Source organism: Scleropages formosus, chromosome 17, assembly GCF_900964775.1.
Source record: "Scleropages formosus chromosome 17, fSclFor1.1, whole genome shotgun sequence".
NCBI classification, from domain to species: Eukaryota; Metazoa; Chordata; class Actinopteri; order Osteoglossiformes; family Osteoglossidae; genus Scleropages; species Scleropages formosus.
This window is the reverse complement of record NC_041822.1, coordinates 26,448,485-26,472,762: the sequence shown is the minus strand read 5'-3', so window position 1 is coordinate 26,472,762 and position 24,278 is coordinate 26,448,485. Positions and strand designations below refer to the sequence as shown.

The window sequence follows — 24,278 nt, the reverse complement described above, 5'->3', positions numbered from 1 at the left end:
CTCGTCGAGTGTTTGGATCCGTAGTCAAGTGTACAGGCTTCTCAGCTGCACTCTAATTGTATCCATGTCAGTCAGGTTGCTAATTGCACCGTGAGGCCCTCGACCGCCACCCGCATGGAGACGAGCTGCGTCTCGAGAGGAATTCTGTCACACCGAATCGTGATTCTTTCTTGTTTGCTCTCAATGGAGCGTCGGAGGAGGAGGAGGAGGAGGAGGAGGAGGAGGATTATTCACCGGATGCGCCGCTATTTATAGAGGGTCTACATCTTCACGGACAACTTCAGCAGGTAGCATAGTAGGCAGAGACACCGCTTCGTACTCGTAGGAGCTGGTTTGAGTCCCACCTCTTGCTGCTACAGTGTCCTTCATTAAATCACTTACCCTCAACTCATAGAGTAAAAGTTGCCCAGCTGGACAAATGGGTGAATCACTTTGGAGAGAAGCATCAGCTCACTGACTAATTAATAATCACTGTACATATCCATGCATAATATCTCCTTTGCTGGCTCCATGTGAAAAGTGTATCTCAGCAAATGGTACAATTTTCAACACGTGTGTTTATCCTCTCGGCCAACAGAGGCGATAAAGAGCATCCAGACAGAATAGGAGTGTGGAACCACCTTAATTCAACTCACTACCACAGTGTTTACAGCTCCTGTCTGCTGTTCCTGAGTGTCGGCGATTGATAACAAGATGAGGAAGCTTGTACATTATTATCGGTTGTATTGATCAGCAGCTGAAGAGGAGTCTGTGGAGAGACATGACAGATTTTTATTTTCACTTACTTTAAATATTTATATCTTGAACCTAATAAAACATCACAATAAAAAGTCTTACAAAGTACAGCTATATCCAAGATCTTCACCGAAACAAAGGCAGAAATAAATCGAGGGACATCAATTATTAAGCTTTAATTGATTGTCACTTTTTGGGAAGAGTTTACATTTACATGTGTATTTATTCATTTAGTGGACGCTTTTCTCCAAAGCGACGTACGTCTCATAGAAGCATCTGGTTTCCCAGAAGTTATGAACAAATCAAAATACGAACAAACTTCTGGTCCCAGCTGTGTTCGTAAGCTACGAAGCCAGCGTATCGCACTGCACTGAGACAACGCTGGCAGTGCAGAATTAGAAGGGTGTTTGTGTTGGGGGGGTGCAGCGGCGCGGCGCGGCGGGTTTGACCCGGTCTTGTTCTCCGGCAGCTCTGCGGTTCGAGTCCCGCTTAGGGTGCCTTGTGACAGACTGGTGTCCCATCCTGGCTGTGTCCCTTCCCCCTCCAGCCTTGCACCCCGTGTTGCTGGGTTAGACTCTGGTTTGCTCTGTCCCTGCTTGGGACAAGTGGTTTCAGACCGTGTGTTTGTGTTTGTGTCGGTAAAGCAGCTGCTGCCCTGTAACAGCAGTCGCCGAGCCGTATGTCTGCGTGCGTCTTTACACCTCTGGGCTTTGACACAACATCCCATCTGTCCTGTTGCTCATTTTCTTCTAACTGTACTATTTATTTCAGTGCTGAACCTCCACCAGAGTATGAATTCATGCAAAGTCTTTCTGGATTTTTTGCACAGCGCAGTTTGTTCTGTGCCCTTTATACGATATGTGAGGGTGGTCAGTCTACATACGGCATATGAGTGGAGCTGCACTTCCCCCCACGCTCTGTTCACGAAGACACTTTAAAGGACTCAGTCCCACACAGAGCTTCGCACTCACTTTGCTGCCGGACGATAATTCATCCCGACAGGACGTGATTAGGGAGATTAAACTAAGAGCGCTTGTGACAGCACCTTTTTATTCATTCTCCCGCTCAACTGTCACATTAATGCATTTTAATTTTCTTGTATTTTTCATCCTCAAAACAAAGTCAGTGTAGCTACTCTACAGTACACTTCCATTTGCGTGTAAACTTTTACACCACTGAAAATTATTGCAACTGAAGAGCTTTGCTTAAATTTCTTGCTCAAGGGTACAACAGCAGGGCCCCGAAACCTGATTTTCTCGCCACACACAGGAAGTGCTGGACGTGTTTGCGTTGCCACAGGAGCTCTGATCCAGTGTGATAGAGAGCACTGCACTGTCTGGTTTTGCTGTAAACATCGCTGTGGTCTCACATAGTTATTCATCCATCCATCGGACTCTTTCCCCCAAAGACAGTTACAGTGTCCAGTGTAACTTAGAGTCATTTGTACAGCAGCGTAATTTTTACTGTATCGATTCAGGGAAAGTACCTTGATCGAGGGTACCGCAGTAGGACGTGGGGTCAGAACCCAGGTCTTTCGCATTGTAAAGAACCTGTAACCACTGCGCCACCTACCCTTCACCTGCCGGTTGCTTAAGACGCATGACTTGTAGGTGGCCCTACAGAGAGCGAGCCCTGCAGGGGGCGTCCTGTCCCGTCGCTCTCGGTGCTCAACTGTTGAGCTTGTGAACCAGGTCATTACTTTGATTCCTGGGAAATGACACCAGCAATCAATAGATACCAAAGTGCAAACTGCCACACGAGTGCCTGTCAAAGGTGTTTACTATGGTAAAGTGCTCATTTTCATGACACTGGGGAGCATCATAACTCAGAGGATGCTGCGGGTTCCCTGTGGACACGAGCTCTTGAGCGCAGGAAGGGTGGGTGGAGGTGAAGGCTGTGCGTCGCCGGGCCCTTCTTCCAGCACTTTAGCGTTCGAACCTCTTGCCGTGGAGGAAAGTGTCCCGTAAACATGATGCAGATAATCCAGACATGAACCTGAACTCATGAAAATCTGTGTTCATAGCATCTTATTCTCAGTTTGTTTCAGTTTGTTTCAGTGTTAATTCTCACCATTTATTGACGCTTTACGGTGAAAGCAACAGGTCCAGTTCGCTGTTAAAGTCCATTAACACAACTGGAATTTACCTTTTTAATAATGGAATATAATGTGTTACATAGACCAGGCCGGGCGGGGGGAGGAGGGGGTCAGCGGCATCTTAATTCGTGCTGCAGGGCTTCGGCAAAGAAGAGATCGTGAGCACACCGATCCATGCCAGCTCTCAGCCTCTGGTTCATCCGAGAGGATTATGTGTTAATGGAGGGAAAACAGGTGTGTTGGAAGCGGAAGGTGAGTCGCACCACGACCGGCGCTGAGGAACACCTCAGCAGGTGACGTCCTTATTCAAAGAGACGTGATGCTAATTAGCATCAGCCTAAATTGAGGTCAGTCTCTTTAATCTCTGAAAGCGCGTTTATTTTCCCCCATAATGCCGTTTTTATCGCGGCGCGCGCACACACACCTGGCCAAATATGAGAGGATTATCGGGGTAAGAACTGCTCTCTTCTCACGGCCGAAGCGGGAGATTAGAAGAAACCCTCTTCTGTTTGCTCACTTCCCTCAAATGTGAAAAAGGGGGAGTAACATGCAGCAGAAGACCTCAGGGGGTCAAATCCATAATCCGTAAATCATGTGTCTGATGCGTTTATGCGAACAGAAAGTGAGGCAGCGGTTTGGATCCGGACTCTTCCCTGTAGGTGGTATGTTTGGACTGATCGGTGCTCCTGGGGGACGATCGCGAGACATGTTTGTAAAGACTTTTAATAATAATTTTCTCATTATGCCTCTTTGCTGCTGTGTCGCCATTTTTTCTCCAGTTACTACCGCAAAGTAGCTGCACAGCAATTAATGAGCTGGATTTTTGACTGAAATATTGCTGCTTCGGAAGCAATTTTTACAAAATGCTGCAGTAAGAGGTTTACCCTGAATTCTTTCACTAAGAAATCCCCCCACCTAAGGGGCGAAAGCGGGGAACTGGTAAGCTCCTGTTGATCAAAGAGACGCTGTGAATTATTATTATTATTATTATTATTATTATTTAGTGTCCTGTCAGTTTTCGCTGCTGACCTTTGTTCTCGCAGCAGCAAAACTGGACACTTTCCTTCTCACGTTAACTGCTCCGTTTGATCCAACGATCCGAGTCGTCTGGATGGAGGCGCTGCGTCCCCCCGACACCCCCACCCCCCGACATGGCTCGGCCTCCTCGGGGCAGGCGGCCTTTCCCAGGGTGCACCTCGCCGGGTCCTCGCTCACGGAAAGATTCAGGCTGTGAAGTAGTGAGGAGAAGAAGTTGCGATGCTCCTCTCCGACGTGGGGCCTCCCCGGGACCGTCGCCGCCCCCACCCCACGCGCTCCTCCGTCCGCCGCCACGTGCTCAGGCTCACGTCGCGTGCGACGCGCAACATGGGATCACTGCTCATTTCCTCCCTTGAGCGAGGCGCTTTCTAACTCGGGAAGTCACGGAAACGTAATAATAAAAGGCGAAGAGACCCGGTGGGAGCGCCGCGTCTGCTCTGGACTCCGCCGTCGGTGGCCTCGATTGTCGGCCGCTGCCTTTCGCACGGTGCCACGGAGACGGGAAAACAAGAAAAGGCAGCGCTAATGAAATTAGCGATGGAAGTGGAACAGTAACGATGTGAGACGAGGCTGCGCTCGGGCACGTCGGGCAGGACTTGGCTCGAGGGGTCGCGGCACCCATGAGAGCAGCCTTGTGACGTCCTCCGTGAGGGAGATCCGTCCGGTCGCTGCTCGTCCTCTCCTCTCGCCTGCATCTTTCCCATCGTGTTTTCCAGAAAATTCCGACCTTCTCACGACGCGTCCGAAGTGCGGAACTCTCGGTCCCGCTCGGATCATTTGATTTGATCCAAATGCCAAGTATTGATTTTCACCGTGTCTCCTGTGATCGATTATCGTTCCTGATTGATCCCGTCGAACCGGGTCCTTTCCCTGAACGGACCCAGCGAACACGAGCGTGTTGCATTGTCTAAGCGTGTAAACGTGTAAATGATTTTTCGTAGCAAAGCGGACTCTGTAAGTTGTCCTGGGCGAATGTGTCACACGAATGAGTGACTGAGCAGTGTCCAACGGTGGGAGAACAGTGGAAAAGCGGGACTTCCCCGGCCCTGACGCTCGGGGTTACGGGTCCCTCTGGGTCGAAGGCAGACGAAGCACGTTGCATGTTGAGTGATGCATGCTGCGTGTTGCGCGTTGCGTGGGGCATGGTGAGCGTTACGCGGTGAGCGTTGCGCGCTGCGCGTTGCGCTCTCAGCGCACGTAAGCGAACCGCTCACGTCGCGTGTTTGTTTGCGCTCGGGCGCTGCGCTCCGGCTTTTCTTCACACGCTCCTGGCCAATTATCCCTCCATTTCTCCCGACGGCAACGGGCTCTTTGTTCCCGCGTCTCGCTTCTCTTCTTTATCTCCCGCGTGTTTTTGCCGTGTAGCTGGAAACGCAATCGTATCGGCGTTTTTTTCCCGCTGTCTGTGTGGCCCCCGTTTATTTAATTACCTTGGCTTTTCGCGGCGAAGCTACGTGTCGCTGTCGGCCGCGACCTGCCTGGAGCACCGGGGAAACTCCGTATGATCGCTGCGGTGCGTTTCGAGTGAACCGCGCAAACGTGCAAATCGGAGGGACGTTCAGTGTTCAGTTTGCCGTTTCCCCTGCCTGCCGCCTCGGTGCAGAGCTTCTTACAAAGCGTAGGGCGAAGGACGAAAAAGCGTGTCCGAAAAGTGTCGTCGACGGCTGTGCGACGTGTCCTCTCGGGTGACGCGCCGCATTGTCCTTCGGTGTCTTATTGCCGTCGCGTTTAACGCACTAAGTATCCAGTTAGTGCGGCTCCTCGTGACGTCATTGTGCTGTGATCGTTACATCGCTGTGGTGTGTTGATGACATCATTGCAATATGTCCATGATGTTAATCACGGCGGAACTAAATATGTGCTCTTGATGATGTCGTTATGACGTGTACGTGACGTCATTGTGACACATTCATGACGCGTCCACGACACATTTATTTTAGCGACATTGTTATTCGTTATATATCATTATGGCACATTCACGGCATCTATCACACCCTCACGATGTCACCGCTGGTTTTCTAAAGACGTGATTGTGACGTGTCCTGACTTTATTATGAGGCCACCGCAAAGACCGCGCCGAGCACAGCGTTACCAGTTTGGGTTCGTCACTGAGTTAGGGGTTAGTGTTCGGGTGAGGGGTTAGGGTTAGGGTTAGGGTAACGGTAACACAGTGTGTAGCGAAGGTTTGCGCAGGGAGACTTCTGGGTGTCAAACTCAGGTGAGAAATAAAAGTTTATTCCTTCAGTGAAAATATTGCTGCTATTCTGCTCTTGTGAGATGAACTCTTCAGTCCCGGTGCTGCGGCTTCACCCGAAACATTAAGGACCTGCAGGATGAGCTGTAACACAGCATCGATTGTTCCTCCCGCTGTGGAGATTGGATCGTCTGCTTTGAAGGCCTTGCATCGTGCGCTTGGGGCCGTACGCTGCTGGGCGCATGCTTCAAACGGCTAATGATGGACGAATGAAACGTGACACGCGAGCAGCGCTGGAACACGCGCCTCTTGCCCCCAACACATTGCGAGGAGAGAGAGCAGAACTTGCTCCTGGAAGCGTACGCGTGCTTCGTTCTGATCGGTTTCCGTACTTAGTCTGGTTCTTGTCCTCGATGAGCCCGGCAGACCTTCCCAGGGGGCACGAGGCACAGTTCCGCACAGTTCCGCACAGCTCCACGCGGTTCTGGAGCTTCTCCGATGGCCGCGGAGAACATCCCAGACACGGTGTGCTCTGCACGGGGCTGATGACTCATGCTGGATTTGGTTCTCTACCGTGATTGGACACGAGGACACCCCCGAGTTAAGGTCTGTTTGTCCAGGAAGACAGTCTTTAGGACCAGAGCTGGCTTTATCGGGCCCAGCTTTAAGCCCCTCCCCCACAGGCGCGCAAACCCCTCCCGTCGTGCCATCTGTCTGCGAAGTGCTGTCGTCCTCCACCTTCTTCCCAGCTCAGCTGTTCAGGTGGACGGGGTGATCGGAGGGTCAGGCCTCCTCCTCGGCCTCCTCCTCTGCCTCCCTGTGACGAGGAAGGAAATGAAAGCGTCCCGCGTGCCGCCAAGGCGTCCGGCTCAGATTAGACGTCTCGGTTGTGGATGAGTTCGGTTCCCGGACGCAGAGCAGCTCCGTTTCCAGCTTTGGCTCTATTATTCCTCAGTCGTTTAGTCACCGCGCCGCAGGGCTGCCCCCCAACACACACACACACACACACACACACACACACGCGCACACACACGCGCTCACGCTCACTCATGCACGCACGCTCCACGGGAGCAGCAATTAGCTGATGGGTCGGTGATTTGAGAGGCCATGAAAGTACCTTGAAACGCTGCCATTATTATGTATGTATTTCAAGTGCGTGGTTTTAGTAAAATTCCACATGCAAGTGAGTTTTATAATTTGTTACGCAATTAATGCAGCTGCACTTGTGCTCCTTCACACAAGCAGTTTCACAACATCTTTATGCTGCATCTTTTGCAACTTTGTGTTTTGATGTTTACTTGCTGTAAATATCAAAGTACTGCATACACATATTATTATTATTATTTATTCATTGGCTTTTTTCCCCCAAGGTGATTTCTGTTGGGTTTGTACGCTGTGCTGCTTACTCTGATTTACCTACTTACACGGCACGGTAATTCTTAATGTATCAATTCACGGTACTACAGCAGGAGGCGGGATTCGAACCCCAAAGTCCTTCAGCTGTAAGCCTCTAACCACCTTCTCCCTGCAGTGTCTACAGTACATACGTATATGTGGGGAGGGGTAGCAGGTACAGCGGTTGGTAAGAGCTGCTACCATGCTTTCGAAAGACCTGGGTTCGAATCCCTGCTCCCGCTGATGTCTGTAATGATACAGGAGAAACACCCCGCTTCATTTCTCTGAAGTATTATATGTCCTCTTGGGCAAAAGAGTCAGACAACTAGACAGTAATAATAATAATCATTGATGCTGGGTTCAAATCCCTCCTTCTGCTGTTGTACCTTTGATGAAGGTCCTAACCCTGAACTGATGCAGTAAAAATTGTCCAAATGGTAATAAGTAAATCGGTGTAAGCAGCTTAACTCTGTCATTCACTTTGGAAAAAAGTGTCAGATGAACAAATAAATGTTACGTGTGTAACGTGATGCACCGGCACACGCTCTGCCGCTGCCGGGAATCCGCTCTTTGCTCGAACCCGTTCGGCAGCTCTCAATAATGGCTTTATTAGCACAACCCGAACGCAGCACTTCGGGGGCAGGACACTGTGCTGCCGCTCCAGATGTTGTCTGTGGTCCAAGGCCAAGCGGGAGGTGGAAACGACACACTCCGCTCTCACGTTCTCAGCACACACACTTTTAATCACAGGATGTTGCAGGTTTACACCTTACGGTTTTATAATGTAGCTTGCAGAGCCGTTCCACCGTAACCGACATGTTGCTGTTAAGTGCTGTTGAGTCCTCGTTCGCTCCCGTTGAGCACTCATGCAGAGTTCTTCCAGAACGTTCTGTGCTCCACCGCTGTCCGTGTTGTTAAAGGGCTGCGTCCACTGTCTCTGTGGCTGATCCATCCGTCCGGTTGCTGCTCGTCTTCTTCTTCTGTGTCCCCCACGCTGTCCCATCGTCACCCCGTCCCAGAGACTCCGACCTTTGCATGATGTGTCCGGAGTATGAAAACCAGCCTCATCATCTGTGCTTCCAGTGACGCTTCCGGCTTTGTTTGACCCAACATCCACCTGTGTGTTTTCTTTTCCCGGGGTGAGTGGTCCAAAGTGTCATAAGTGAGAAGTCCACCGTGTAGATGCGAACTGAACAGCACCCCCCCCCCCTCCCCCGCGCGCGCTCGCGCACACACACACACACACACACACACACGACTCTCTGCTCATTTATGGCGACTCGAGTCCAGACGTCAATCAAATTCACGTTCAAAGGCGAATCGCGCGACCTGCCGCCAAGCGTGAGCCCGTCGCAGGAGCCGCTCCAGTTAATTTCACAGGACGTCCATCTAATCTCTTCCATTAGTCCAGCACCAGCGAAGAGGGAGAGGGAAAAACGCACCGAGCGCATGAATAATAGAACAGAGGCCATTTTAATTATAGAAATTATTGCTTTATTGCTCGGGGCCCTGACACCGTCCTTCTCCCCCCGTTCCAGTAATTGCTCAGAGAAACTGAGGGATTGAAAAAGATGACATTTCGTACGGAACTGCTTGAATGCAAACTGAATTTTTAAACGCAATTTAATATCCTCCAGAGTTCAGACGTCTGCGTGATTGTGTAAAGTGTGTATTGCGGGGGCCCAAGCATCTGTCCATATTGGTTCTGGATTGTTCCTATTATTATTATTATTATTATTATTTTATTTTGTCGCATGCTGTGATTCCCACAAAAAAATGGCTCGTACCTCACATTATTCTTTTGGGCAGATTTGTTTCTGCTTTTCTGTATCAGTAACTGAAATAAGCGAGCAGCACCGGGATCCTTATTCTTCCGCTGCGCTCTCATATTTTCCTGTGCACTGGTTCGCGTGTGGAATATTTAGGAAATCACACAATGGCTGAGAGGTGCAGCTTAATCAGAGCGGACTGGTTGGTAATGGAAGCGTGCAGTTCAGTTTATTATTGTGACATTTCAACACTGGGGATGAAATATTCTGTAAGTTCAACACGCGCTACGTAATATCAGGGCTGGTTAAGCGCAGCAGCGGACGATAAATCTAAAGTGAAAAATACTTTCCTGCGTTCTGGAGGTGTTGCCAGGAAACACGATAACATCATGGAGGGAACGACTTCTTTGGGGAACGGACCTGATAGCGCTCGCTGGTCGCTAACCACCAGCAGGGTCATACTTTACATGGAGATAAGTGTTCCTTACCACCACCACCCCCCCACCCCCACCCCACCCCACCCCCCCAGTTCCGCAGCTCTTCGCCGAGCAGAGCAGAGCTGAGCCTTTCATTGTCAGGTTGAGAGCTTTTGTCATTCACAACTCACCCGTTTGTGTCCTTGTGTACACGTTTCCATAGAAACACAGGACCAGCATTTGCTTATTTTGTGCCAGGAGGACCACCATGTAAAACCAATGTAAATAATACATTTATGGCAGATAACTGTCTTTCTGGAGAGGGCCACAGCTGGGGATGCTGACGTTATCACATACAAGTACCCGGTACGACTGGTCCGAGAGCACCGAAAGCACCGAGACAGTGCGGTACACTTGGCGTCTCGTGTTCCCAGCGATCATGTTACACATGTTCAAAGACACAAACGTTTTCCAGTTTATTTCTTTCATTTTAATAGCATTTCCTTCACTTATCTGCTTCCTAAAATTTCAATTTGTGAAGCTGCATTAAAATGAAAAGTCCTCTAAAGCATTTTTATTTGTCACAAATATTTCAGCATTTTTTTTTTTATAAAACATGTCTAGTGAATAAACTGAAGGACGCCTGCATTGCGTCCAGTGCTTCTGGGAGAGGCTCCAGACCATCGCTACCCTCACTTGGACAAGCGGTTAACGACAGTGCGGTCCGTATGTGGAGAGAAGCGGCAGCTGAAAGAAGTACCACAAATGTACAATTTACCCTTTATATATCACAACTTAACAGTAAAAGTGACTTAGTGGAAAAAGTCACTTTCGAGTTACGAACAAAACGAGTTATGAACACACTTCCAGCCGCAGGTACGTTCATAAGCTGAGGAGCCGGTGTGATGTGCGGACGGTGCTTCGGGTTACACCGAGAGGTAAAACAGCTCCACCGGCAGCTCCTGCAACGGTTCAGTTGGAGCCCCTGGCTGGGTGTTCCCCTTAGCCGAAACTGGAGGGGGTTCACTTCCTCGGTCACCTCCTCCCGCTCCCTCAGGGATAACCCGACACCTGGGCCGAAGTGTCTCGCATCTCCGTCTCCTGCTGCGTAGCTCCGCCGCTTCAGCCAAAAGGCGAGAGCCCGAGGGGGAAGGGCGCCAGCGTCCCCCTCATCCACCATCCCCCCGAGCTGATGGAGACATCGCTCATGTTGCCGCTCGTCCTCCGAGCGCAGTCCATCATCCCGAACGACGACGAGTTCGTGGCAGTTGCGACGAGTGCGCGGCCTGGCCCAGAAGAGCACGCTCTCGTGTGGGAACGGGTAGCGAAAGGCCCCTCGGCAAAGTGCGCACGGCAGCTCTATGAAAGATAAATGAGTCCCTGTGTAATAGGCTGTGATTTTAGAATAAAAGTCGCCCACGTTCCCTCGGCCCAGTGATTTAGTGCATGGAACAAGTGCGTTTCAAAACCGTTTTACAGAGGAGGTGGATTTCAGCAAAAGGTGGCAGGTTTCTGATCCGAATAAAGCCATTTGGCACGGTGTTACACCCCCGAGTGCACGCGCCTGCTGAAGGAGAAACCTTCGACTTTGTCAGCAAAGCAACCGGATCTCATCAAACACGTGTGCTCGTAGCGTCCGTTGCTGAACGTGTCCGAAGCAGGTGGACGTAGGGCTACAGGAAGTGAGCAGGTAGTGAACAGGAAGTGGACCTTGCATTGATATCGCAACTATCAGCCGGGGGGGGGGGGGGTCAAGTGTAAAATATGAAGCTGCGTCAGCCTCTTTGGCCGTTTAGCAGTAAGAACGGTGATTTAGGGTCAGTCCTGACCCTTGACCGCACTCCCGCTCGGCCGAGCTCTAGTCATCAGAAGGATTTTCAAGGAAATCGGCATTAATAGTAACTATTAATAGTACTAATAGTGATACTAACACTGATGGCACTAATAGTAAACTGCCTTCACAAAGTGTGAGAAGCAGCGTGTTCAGGTGTGTCTTCGCGTCTGTAGCACGAAGGGCGTCTCTCAAGTCGTCCAAATGAACCTTCTGCAAAAGCAGGGATTTTGACGCGTTCGTCGGTGCATCGTGGGAGTCCCGTCCTCTCGGCGGTGCTCCCCCGCACGAGCCACACCTCCAGGAACCTGTTCGCGTGAGGAGGTCAAGGGAGGACAAGTCGTGTCCTACGACGGGTTGGAGTGAACAAGTCCCCACCCCTCCAGAGAAGAGGTCCACACCGGCCACACACTGGACTCTTTCTGGGAAACGCATCTGGCACAGCAGCCCCACTCACACATTAAAACACTGTCTGATCTCCTTTTGCCAAATCTTGAGAGATTAAATACTTTTGTCTTTCCTCGTAGTTTAATTCCCAAGCAAGTCGTAGTGGGAGCTCAGAGCTGCTGCGTCCTTTTGGAAGAGCGGAGCTCAGAAGATGATCGCATGAAAGCACCGCACAGCGATGCACGAGCGTCCCGTAAACGTCATGTCACATCCAGCGGTTTGCGCTGAGCGGTGCTCATTTTCCCACAATCCACCTGCCTTCCTTCCTCACTCCATAGAACCTCTCCGCATCTTCACATCGCCCCCGTGTTCGTTTCACTTCCTCTTCTACTAGCGACGGTGCTCCGGAAGGGGCTCCGATTACTGTACCTGCTTACGCGCTGGGTGTAAACGCACGCACGCCGCACTTCCAGCCTCTCGCCTGGCTCACTGAGCCCAAGTGGCCGTGGTAAAGTATCTCTGCCCACACCTCACGAGAGCTCGTAACTCAGGCCTTCCGAATACCCTACCTGGCTATGAGTAAATGGCAAAAACGGGGGTAAAATGCAAAAGCGTTTCTCCCAAAATATGCAGAAAGCATAAATGATGGTGGTACAGATTGCGGTGTGTCCCCGTGTCCGCTGTACCGCGGTGAAATTACACTCCTGCAGGCAGCGAGTGCAGCACAAGGTGTTCCGCGCTCTTCAAATCTTCACCGTTGCGAACGGTTGCTTATTAATACTGTGTTACTTAAACTCCGCTCTCTTTCACTTTGGGCGCAAACACAATTACCATTTATTGCGACACCCCCGTCCCCCCCAGCAGGAGGAGGCAGGAGAAGAAACTGGGAGAGCTGGAAGGGGGAGGAGCGGCAGTTTGTAAAAGCACACCGATAATTAACCTGCCTTTACTCATTCTAGACTTCAGGATAAATTGATCTCGGGGGGGGGCATAGTTTACGTGGGGGGTCTGAAATTTCTCCAGCTGAGAAGTTAATGAAAGACATGATGCGAAACCCAAGCGAGCTGGAAGATGACGCTCGCCGTCATCCTCCAAGCCGTGCGTTCATATTCATTATTTTTCATGTCTTATTTATAGGTGTCTCATTAAATCGCGCTGCCCGTCCCTCAGCTCTAATGGGCACCGACGTTTGCGGTCAGGGGGCTTCGGGGGCACGCAGCCGCACGGCCCAGCGAGAGCCACGAGTCCAGCGGGACTCGAGAGGCCGCGCGTGTCCCTGGCGTGGGTCCCTCTCGCGCCGATCGTCCTTTCTGCTCGGCTGAAGGGGTTTCATCCGAAAGCGTCTCCCTCGGCGGAACAAAGAGATATGAATCGCAGCGCAGCGGCGGAAGGAGCTGAAACGCAACGCTACAGCGAGGAGTTCTCTCCACACGTGTGTTTCCGCACGGCCAGCGGTCCGCACGCGTGTTCCGTGACCCGTGAAAGTACACAGCTGTCGATGGAATGTCGTCTCTCTCGCTTCTTTCCATTCCTTCCCCTTTAGCAGCAACGGTCAACTAAGTACCACGGTAATTTGTGATGTGATAAAAGTGACAGCTAACTACACACATTCAGTACCCCCCAGGGGGTTAAGACATGGGAAACAGAGGCTCCCTATTTGAGCATCAGCTACTGTAGGTGTGATGATGTTCCGCTGCGTTTAGTGTCAACTGCACACATCATCATCACACATCGCGGGAAACCGCTTGTCTCATATGGGGCCGCGGGGAGCCGGAGCCTAACCCGGCAACACAGGGCGTAAGGCCGGAGGGGGAGGGGACACACCCAGGACGGGACGCCGGTCCGTCGCAAGGCACCCCAAGCGGGACTCGAACCCCAGACCCACCGGAGAGCAGGACCCGGTCCACCCACTGCGCCACCGCGCCCCCTAGTGTCAGTTGCAGATTCGCTAAATATTGGTACGTTCGTTCTGTTAAGGATGGGAACACAACACATCCTTTATAGTATTCTATGTATCCTAGCAATTCTGTTCTAGTCTTCGCACTCTGTTGACCATATATTGCCTATATGACCTCACTTTTTCTATAAACTTAAGCAGACAAAAGGAGTTTTTAAGCAGCTGCAGGAACACCTGGAAAATGTGTGAAATCCCACAAAGATTTCAGGTGGTTCAGTAATTGCTGATGTTTCTCAAAGAAAGTGCAATAAAAAGCTCAGTTAGTTATTAAAGCAGCGTTTGCTAATAGGCCTCAATGAAACGGGTCGACTGGAGCCAGATTTATGTGTACTTTGGCAAGCGCAGCACATTGAGCAGTATCTTAGGCACGCATATTTCCTTTTCTTCTGGGTTAAACGGAGAGACGCCTGATTATAAGATGCTGAGAAGCAGCCTCGAATCGCCGGCCTGACACCGGCGCGCTCCGGGTTTCGTTAAAAAATTCATCGTTTGCCGCCGGCGATCGAGTCGGAGGAACTTTTAAGATTCAACGACCGAGCGGCGCTCCGGGTGGATGCAAACCCTGGGCCTGGTGATGAGAGCGAGGCCGCGATTGTCCGTCGCTCGTCTGTCGCGCTCCGAGAGGACGGGGCTCTGACGTAAATCCCCCCTCGTACGTTCGCACGCAAAAGCGTGTCATTTCTCCAGGTTCCTACGAATCGATCCTCTCCCGTTGAAGCGCGAGACGGACAGGCGGCAGCTTGAGCGAACGCCGGGTCACGCGTCGCGCGTGCGAGATCCGGGCCTCCGAGCGACTGTCCGACGGCAGCAGTCATCTTTCCCTGTGACGGGGGTGGGGGGGGCGTTAATTAGTATTCACCGACGCCGCTTCAATCCGTTTAAGATAAAGTGGTAATGGAAGCAAAGTTGCTCCACCAGAATGGAACATTTTTAATTCAATCTGCTCGGCTCTAATTAATATTTCTAACATGAATGCAAAGTGCAAGTCAATATGATTTCGTCGGCGGGGCTCTGCTCTCACCGGAATGCGCTTATCTCCATGTCCGGTAATAAATCCGCCGATGCTGTCGCCTCCCTGCGAATAGGCAAACGTGGGGGAAAAAGTGTTTTCAAGTTGCCCGGCGCTTTCTCGCATCCGTAATTAGGAGTCTCGGCCGCGGTGGTGGATCATACGCGGCTAGAATTATTTCCCCGGAAATTCCACAGATGAAACCGCGTGAGAGACGAACATAAAACGAGGCACAAATTAATTGTTTTCTCCCCTCGTTCCTTCCCTCAGAATGAATACGTGATTTGTCTTCGTCCCCTACCGGCAGCACGGCTCGGAGGTAAACCCGCGGTTCACGGAGAGGACGAACAAGTGGGAAGGCGTGGGGCCGCCGGACGTACTTGTGGCGTCGCATCTGCTGGGATGTCGGCACGGAGGCGTCCCGGTCGTCGCCGCTCTCATGCTACATCAGGTGCGCCTCCGCACACGCGCAAACGCTCTTCGGGAGTGTGAACCGAGGAGACGGGCGACTCCGGCATGCGCTTCTCACGTGTGCCGACCCCCCGCTTTGCTTCGCACGAAGGACCGCCGCGTGACCGGCCGCGTGCGGCCAGCCGAGGCGGTCACCGTGGACGTGCGGAGTGATGGGTCAGAAGCTTCCTCGCGTCGGTCTGTACTGCGGGACAGAACAGACCGGGAACCTGGTGAAACATGGACGCGTGTACGACTTGGACGTAGAGGACTCGGGGCGTGGACGTACAGCTGCTTCTCCAAAGCCGGGACAATGATGGTGGCCACGTCTCACCGGGGTTCCGCACTTCACCTCACGTGCCGCTTGTGTTGCGGGCGGTTGGTCCGAGGCAGCGGGCCGGTGGGCGCCCCCTCCTCGCGTCCAGAATGACTAAAGGCCGCTCGAGGTGTCTGCTGTTCTCGTCCCGCCGAGTCTTCTCACGATCTGGCCTAAAACCCGTGGATCATCCTCTTGAGAAGTGCTCTTCCTCCTGCCGGTTCCCTCGAGACTGAATTTCCTCCCGTCCGTCTCCTACGTGATGTTGCCGCTCGCATTTTCTGCAGCTTGTGGCGTTACAGACAGCGACGTCCTGCAGCCGCATCACACGCTGCAGCCAAGAGCGACAGTTTCATGTATGTGCTTCACATGACACACACTGACGCTGACAGGCACTGTGCACAGATGGAGGCTCACACATGTACTGCATTCCTTGTATCCTTCACAGAACAATGACTCAAATTGCACCCCCGCTAAACAATCGGTCCAGGTGGCTGGGAGCGGCATGGGGTGGGGTGGAGGGGCTGCAAGGATCAATTGAAAAAGCCCCCCACCCTCCTGGGCAGGACTTTGAGGTCCCGCCATGATGGATTGCTGCTCGTACTTGCAGACCTTCCATCAATAATAAATCACGCTAAATGGTGCCCCCTCCCTAACCCAGCCTGAGCAATCAATAATGGATGGGGTCTTTCCTGCGGCACACTCGGGTTGCTTTCGCTGAGTTTCAAGGCCAGAACCTCGGCGGCTTGGACACCAGCGGGTAGCACTACAGGGGGTGGGGATTTGAGATCACGGGAGATGCCAAATGGGTGGACATTGAGAGTCTGGAAAATTGGCCAATTGGGTGGGTGCTGGGAGCATGGGATGAGGCCAAAGGGGTAGGTATTGGGACCATGGTAAATGGCCAAAGGGATGGGCATTGGGACCATGGTAAATGGCCAAAGGGGTGGGCATTGGGACCATGGTAAATGACCAAAGGGGTGGGCATTGGGACCATGGTAAATGGCCAAAGGGGTGGGCGTTGGGACCTTGGGAAACGGCCAAAGGAGTTGGCCTTGAAGATCTTGAGACGAGCCAAAGGAAGTGGGCACCGGGGAACATAGGACAGGGTGACAGGACTTCAGCACCGAGCAGCGCTGGGAAAGGCCAAAGTAGATAGATTCTGCGATAGGTGCGAAGGGAGTCGGGTCTGAGACCGTTGAATGGGCTCCAGTAAGTGACCGACGGAGAAGACGGGGCAGAGTCTGAAGGCTGTGGCTTTAGCAACATGGGACAGGGTCCACGGGGGAACACTGTCGACCACGCCAGGTCGCGGTGGGAGCTACAGAGATCCTGTGGGGGCTATGCCGCTCGTTCCCAAAGACTCACCCTTGAGGGTTTCCGCCGAACGGACGGGGAGGTCGGCGCTCGGCGTTCAGCGCTCGATTCCCTGACGAAACGCAAACTCGGCGGGTTCGTTCGAAGGGCAGAAAACTGACTTAATCTCGAGGTAAAAAATACCCACCCGGCAGAGCAACGGAGTGCATTTATTTCGAAGGAAAAGCAGTGATTCATAGTGCGCAGCCAATTATTGTCCCCTGTCTCCGTGAAAAGCGAGACGAGGTTCCCGAGTCCAGCTGGTAGCGGAACTCTGGGTGAGGATTGATCTGTCTTTTCTGGCAGATTCTCGGCGGAGGGGAAAACAGCTTTTGGTTTCTCTGAACAGGTTTAAAGGATTTTGGAGTAAACCGCTGGAAGAGATTCAGTGTGAGCTGTGTGAGGAGTTTTCTGAAAGCAGTGTGGAAATGGGAAAATGTGGATGCGTGTGTGTCTGTGTGCGTCTGTGTGTGTGTGTGTGTGTGTGTATGTGTGTGTGTGTGTGTGCGCGTCTCTGCTTTGGCGCCGTTCTGCCGCTTGTTAGCCTGTCTAAAGGAAGCGTGGACGACCCTCCCCTCTGGAATGCGTGAACCGCTGAGGAAGTGGCGGTGCACCTGCCAAAGGGAATAGCCAGTGCCTCCCGCCGCTTGCAGGTGTCTCCGGGAATAACCTTGTGTGTCTCCACGAGTCCGAGCCGCCACGTCAGAGTGGTGTGAAGACCAGCATCTGGAACCCCTAGATTGCACCTGGTCGCCCATCCCCCACCCGCAAAATGTCGGCTGCTTTAAAGGCCACATCTTGATAGGGAGTGAGTGTGTGTGTGTGTGTGTGTGTGTGTGTGTGTGTGTGTGTGTGTGTGTGAGAGAGAGAGAGAGACTGAGAGAGTCTCTAGCAGATTGTACAGTATTTCCACACCTCTTGTTTACTTCACCTCCGCTGTAAATAACCCGGACGGGACGTGCGTGTTCCTCTCTCGCTGCACCGTCTCCCTGTTTCCTCGTTGCGTGGAAAGCAGCCGCACGCTGCCGGAAGAGGAAGAAATGGAGAAAACAGACAAAAAATGATTTTCTACTGCACATTCACACTCTATTGCTCCCCTCCACCCTCAGCCCAAAAATAGAAATGGAGATTTTTATTGAATTATATTGAACTGTCACATAAATAACATTTGTCTGGTTTTTTATAATGATTGTGTTGTAAAAATCTGTATGTAAATATAAAAAAGGTTTTATTGAGAAGCACTGACAAATCGTGTTTCCATTCTGCACGCATCCAGCACACGACTCACGTGCCGATTTCGTAACGAAAGGAATGGAATAATAATCCAGCAGAACCTTACAGTATGAAACACAATAATACGATAAATGCAGTGTCTCATTAACTGTCTTTTTCCACATCATGTTACAAATAGTTAGGCTTCATTAAAATTCAACTATTAATGGAATACGACACCTACATTCGACAACTTGTGAAGAAAGAGAGGAAAATGTGCACTTGGAAGTTATCCTTGATGTTCGCTCGCATTATAATTAGAAGAGTAATTAGTTGTGTAACTGAATATATAATTAATCCCAATTAACCTGAACACCAACACGTCACATCGTTCAGGCAGCGGATTACATTTGCTTTAGACATTTTATCAGTTTGGGAAAAAACTGAGCAATTTGTGCGACTTCTGCAGACTCAGAGCGGTACTCGGTAACGCGTCGAACGCGTCCGTCGTCAGAAATAGAGAAGGAGTTGAAGAAAAGGCCATTTTGAAAGTGCCCGATAAAGCGGAGAAGCGAGAGACACCGAGGAAATTCAACCATAAGACATATAAGAGCACGGAGCTCTTTCGCTCTAGTTGAGCTCCGCAAAGAGACGTTGAAGGGACGTCCGCCGAAGCCCCGGAGCCCAGACGGTCAGGTAGGTTCCTAACGCGCGGCGGTGCCTTCAGTTAGAAACGTAGCGCATTTTGAACTGGAGGAGCGCCCGCAGAAGAAGCACCTGGCCGCTTCGACCCACGTCCACGGTGTTTTCGGCTCCCGTGTCGAGCGCAGATGTCGGGAAACAAAGGGGGAGCGCCGCACGTACGCCGCTGAAGCGAAAGACAGATGTTCAAAGGCCAACCTTTTGTTGTTCATACATCTGAGGTTTTCACAAATCTGTCCAGCAAATAACTCGAGATGTTTGTGTTATTATTTCTTATTATTGACTCACATTTATTTGTTTATTTGCTGAAATGACTTGGAAGGTTCTTATAACATAAAGCTTTCCTTCGCGGTAAAGGTACATTTGATGGTCACAGTTGAGTTGGAAACCCTAAACTGAGGATCCGGCGCGTGGCCGACACAGTGAGTCCGACAGCAAGAGTTCGGTCAACGGGGAAACGACTCGCCGTTCTTGCGGCACTAAACAGAAAAGAAACGGTTCGGTGACACAGCTTTCTGGCCTTCGTGTGGCCGGAGTCCAGGGTTTGTTCGAAGAGCCCGTCCCAGGAGGGCTGCGCGTTCGGCGTCACCTCCTTCCGCGCACAGAGTCCAGAGAGGCCGGCAGAGCTCTTCCTCGGAAGGACAACGAGAGGGCCGAAGACGGTACGGCCGCGGTTTCCTGCCCCGCGGACTTGACTCCACACGTTCGGTCACTCAGGACCAAGACACACATGAGGCGATGGGGCCCGTCAGTCCCGCTCCAGTGAATTCTAGCCAATCCCAGGCAGAGTCATTTTCCACAAATCCCAGCTCCAGTTAGTTGCAGCCAGTCAAAAGCGAATCAGCCTTGACCAATCACAGCCACCATAAACCTCAACCAATCCCAGCTCCAGCCAGCCTTGACCGACGGCATCCGAAGTCATTCCCCAACCCTGTCGCCTTCAGCCAATCACAGTCCTTGTCAGCCTCAGCCAATCGCAGTTGCCGTGAGCCTCAGCCAATCAGACTGACTGTTAGCCTCAGCCAATCACAGTTGCCGTGAGCCTCATCCAATCACAGTTGCCGTGACCCTCATCGAATCACAGTGCCCATGAGCCTCAGCCAATCACAGTTGCCATGAACCTCAGCCAATCACAGTGCCCGTGACCCTCAGCCAATCACAGTTGCCGTGAGCCTCATCCAATCACAGTTGCCATGAGCCTCAGCCAATCACAGTGCCCATGAGCCTCAGCCAATCCTGAGCTCCTCTCCACAGCATCACTCCAGAACTTCTGGCTGTACTTGTGTCACACTGGTGCAATGAAAATGATGAATATGTATTTTCAGTATTTTCTTATTTACCGTTGACAGAAGGCTCCGGAAGCGTTGTGGAGAGCAGTATAAATGTCTCTGATGCCAGTGTGCCAAAGGACCCCCCTGCGGTCTGCAGTGGGAGGACAGTGTGTCTCTGGGATGGACCTTCTCTCTTTCACCATGGAACCAAACTGACCAAACTGGCAGGAGGAGTACCCCCCCCATAGGGCTGCTGCTCCTCTCTTCCGTGTCTGTGCTGCGAGGCTCAAACACGCACACACACACTCATGTCGCACAGAACACGTACTCATACGTACGGTGTGTGTTGCACTTATAGGTGAAGGAGGGAGTTGAGATCGAGCTCCATTATTGTTTGCAAACAATGTGCGAAATATGAAATTACCGCACTTACGGATTCCTGCTAAAACCATCCGCAATTTTCCCATCTCGTTCACCTTGATTGTTTCCGTGTCGCTCTTCGCTACTCCTACACACAGCTCAGGGTTTGAAACACAACGGGAACAGAACAGGCCGCGGGGACACAAACGGCAAATCGCCACAACAACCAAGGCACGATATTGGCTGGGGGCGCCGGGCATGATGGGAACGCTGGCGCTGCAGGCATGCAGTCAAAATGTGCCCACAGGTTTACACACTGTACATGGGTGCACACACACACACACACACACACACACACACACAAATAGATGTGATACACAGACACTTTACTGTAAGTGCACTTTTATGAACTTGCTTTGTGTTCGTACTGCTGTCAGTGTGTAAAGATGGGACTCGTTTCCAGCTGAAGTCAAACTGAAGCCTCCAGTGAAGCTGAGCGTCACGATGACATTTCGGAAAGCCCCTGGGAGCCCCACCTCACCCCCCATGAACCGTGGCGCAGAGTGACCCCTGAACCCCCCAAACACAGCTGGACGACTCACTGCAGGGGCTGCGGGGGAAGCAGGACGGTGGAGGAGGAGACAAGCAGACGAGCGGAGAGAGGAAGGAGGGAACGTGTGTGACCCACGACACCGAGTTCACACACACACACACACACACACACACACATACACACACACACACACACACTCATTCGTGCGTGACTCTCTGTCTCCAGAGCAGCTCGCAGTGTGAGGTTTGGGCTCCGACCTGCGTACACTGCGGTACACAGGGTAATTCTTACTCTATCAGTTCAGGATAAGTACCTTGATCGGGGGTTTGAACTCAGCGTAATGGGGAGAGCGCTGGGACTGAAGCTGCTACACAGCTCTTTCAATTCCACCCGAAAAGCCAGGTAAAAACTTACTTTTACCACATAAGCAGCGGCTCATATTTCATTCACGGCGCCGCCGGCCTCCTGACACGAGGTCGCGCCGAGTGGGATCGGACTCGGAACCCAGTCGATTCGGTTTTTCCCGGCGCGTGCCAGAGAAAGCAGGCGGGCGGTGTGGGGGTGGGGGGTGCGGGCCGGGTGCAGGCCAGGGGGTGCACGGTCGCTGCCGATGGATACGTACCGTACGCACCGATACTCGCAGTGCGCGCGGCTCTCTGACGCTGAAAGACTCCGTTTCCCGTAAGCCTGTTTACCCCCCTGGTGCTTTTCCTTACCGCGGTAGCGCTGCGTCCCCACAGTGTTCAGAGCTGAACCCTCGGCCGTTCACTTTGTGTACAAATATCTTCCGTGTTCAGCACTGCGGTGTCTTTGGCACGTTCTCTCCACAGCAGTTCACAGCGCTGAGCCCACTGACACAACACGGTAACTTTTACTGTGTCGGTTCGGGGTAACGACCTCGATCAAGGGCACTGCAGCGGGATGAGGGGATTCGAACCCGCAAGGGCAAAATCCAGAGGCGACAGGTGCAACCACTATGTTTACCTAATGATGAACAGGGACGGGGTTCGACACTGTGAAGGAGCTCGAACTCTTTTCCTCCTCCTCTTCCTCACTCATCTTCCTCCTCCTCTCCCGCTCGGCACTTGTTCTCCCACTTTTCCTTCGCTTCTCCGTGTTCTCTTTGCTTTCGTGAAGCTGTGAGAGACACAGCATCTCGTCCCCGGGCTCTGCGAGGTCCTGCAGCTTCCTGTCGCTTCCCGGCACCATCAAGAGGAGGGGAGACATCGAGTGAGGCGGCGAACGGGAAGCTGGAAGTGCTCGGTGTGCCAGGTCGTCGTGCGCTGGGTCGCTTGGGGTCGGAGCCCACGTCCTCCTGCGTTAACGTCTCCTCTCGGGACGCTGATGCTTGTGGACATGAGTGCCGGGTCCTGAAGAAGAGGCCTGTTCGCTCCTGTCATGCTGAGGAAGGGCTTCCTGCAATGCAGGTGTGTGTGTGTGTGCGTGTGTGTGTCTGCACTCCTCTCAGCCTTGACTTTCCCATTAAAATGCAAAGTGTTTTCTTGGTAATAACAGCCCAGTGACAGTGAGTGAAATATGTCTTTTTTGTAACTATATAGCTGATGTTGCGCTGACTGATCTTTTTATTAATGCTCCTGTTCAGAGAGGGACACGTCCTGAGCCCCCCCCCGAAAATGACAGTAATATCAGTGTGTGTCCATTAGGAAACACCGATAAACCCCCAGCGGGAACATGACTTGGTGTAAATTTACCGTGGAGGTCGGGGCTCCTCCAGGTCCTTCAGCCGAAGGTGGAAATGAAGACGGAGGGAAAGAAGCGGTTTGAGCTCCTTGTTCTTGGCGCCACCCTTCCGACGACTCGGCTATTGTCGTTATTATCGGCGCTTATATGACACGCGTGTCCTGCGCACGCGGAGAAACTTTGTGATTTTTCCCTCAAAATCGCTCCCAGGATGAACAACAAGTTCGCATCAAAAGTGAAACGAAAAGCACCTCGGCATGTACTGTGGGTTGCGGCCCGAAGAGCGTGGGCTCTGGTTCCTTGAGTTACGCACCCTTCGGTCACGAATTATTGAGCATATGAACACTTGCCACTTTATTTATATTTGATTGCATTGCATTTATTTTATAAAATATCTAAAATGTATAATGTTACTTGTTTACACACGTACAGTGCATAACATTGCTAGCAGGGCTCTAATGAGTGTGAAACGTAGTGAACGTGATGTTACGATTTATAAAAGTCTTTTCGCAGCATTTTCGTAACTTATCTACCTGTACAATGTCTGTTCTACCTGCGCTCGCCCTCCGAGTTGACAGGTGGCATTAAAGACTCGTGTCTGGTGTTTCTGAGCGGCGTGATCGGCAATACGACGAGGGACGTTACACGTATCGATGGGATCGAGGCGTCACCCATGAGCGCTGAACAGGAAAGGACAGATCTGACATATTTGTGGCGGCGACATCTTCTTTCTCCGTCGTTTTAATTTGAGTGTAGCTCAAAGTTAATAAAAATATTATCACAAAACTCTTAAAGCTACACGGAGGGCGCGGTGGTGCAGTGGGTTGGACCGGGTCCTGCTCTCCAATGGGTCTGGGGTTCGAGTCCCACTTGGGGTGCCTTGCGGCGGACTGGCGTCCCGTCCCGGGTGCGTCCCCTCCCCCTCCGGCCTTACGCCCTGAGTTGCCGGGTTAGGCTCCGCGACCCCGTATGGGACGAGCGGTTCAGAAAGTGTGTGTGTGTCTTAAAGCTTTTTTTAATTTATTTTATCTGTAGGTGTGATTTTTATAGATCCCAAACCTGCCAGGTTGTGTCTTAGTGCCGAAAGTGACTTTGGAGTTATGAACAAATCGAGTTACAAACAGAGTGTCACTGCAGATTGAGAAGTCCATTTATTTCCAGACGGTCTCTTCCTTGACTCTCCCTTTCTTGCTACGTCCATCGCCGAAGGTCGATGCGAGGAGACGGCGAGGTCCACCTGCGGACAACGTGCGCGTGTGTGATTCACGGCCCTCTTCCCTGCTGCTCGTCGGCCGGCCGGCCGGTCGCACGGCGTCTCGCGTTTGCTCGTTTACTCATCCGTTCGGAGCCCTTCCTCCCCCAGTCCTGCTGTTCCTGGCTCTCTGGACCTCCGTCGAGGTGATTTGCTCTCCTCCACCTGGTGCTGTTAGAGGCCCTCTGTCCTCGCGGTAACGAAGACAGATAGCACCATCAGCACTTCGAACCCTTGGCCGTCGCTCAACTCCAATTGGATCCGACAGCAGCTCCTGTC

At 51.9% G+C, this 24,278-nt stretch overlaps 1 protein-coding gene across 2 annotated transcripts in view; it reads left to right on the top strand.

Annotated features, from left to right (window-relative positions):
- LOC108921825 (leucine-rich repeat transmembrane neuronal protein 4-like) overlaps positions 1-23,992 on the top strand; it is a 42,489-nt gene extending 18,497 nt beyond the window's left edge. Inside the window, exons 3-4 of one of the 2 annotated variants that reach the window (XR_003798286.1) lie at positions 15,097-16,027; positions 23,957-23,992. The gene's annotated coding sequence lies outside the window, so the exon portion shown is untranslated. Of the gene's footprint in view, positions 1-15,096; positions 18,088-23,956 lie in introns of those variants that run through there. The other variant, XM_029259408.1, reaches the window with a different exon arrangement.
- The last annotated feature ends 286 nt before the right edge of the window (positions 23,993-24,278 follow it).